The sequence below is a fragment of the Chrysochloris asiatica genome, unplaced genomic scaffold, assembly GCF_000296735.1.
Source record: "Chrysochloris asiatica unplaced genomic scaffold, ChrAsi1.0 scaffold00516, whole genome shotgun sequence".
Taxonomy (NCBI): Eukaryota; Metazoa; Chordata; class Mammalia; order Afrosoricida; family Chrysochloridae; genus Chrysochloris; species Chrysochloris asiatica.
Window position 1 is genome coordinate 735,049 of NW_006409034.1, and position 429 is coordinate 735,477.

A 429-nucleotide genomic window follows, 5' to 3' on the forward strand; every position below is an offset into this window, starting at 1 on the left:
CAATAATGGTCCTATGCAGTATTTTCACTTTTGTGACTGACTAATTTATCTCAATATAATGTCCTCAAGGCTCATCCATGTTATGCGGTGACTTGCAACATCCTTGTTGTTCTTCAAGGTAGCATAGTATTCCATTGTGTGTATGTACCACAGTTTGTTTATTCATTCTCCAACTGATTGGTACTTAGGCTGTCTCCATCTTTTTTCTATTGTAAATAGCACTGCTATGAACATTGGTGTGCATATATCTACTCAAGTTATGGGTCATATTTCTTGTGGGTAAATACCAAATAGAGGAATTGCTGGATCATAAGGTATTTCTATTTCCAACCTTCCAAGGAAATGCCATATTGCTTTCCAGAGTGGTTGGAACATTTTGCAACCCCACCAACAATGTAGGAGGGTCCCAGTCTCTCCACATCCTCGCCA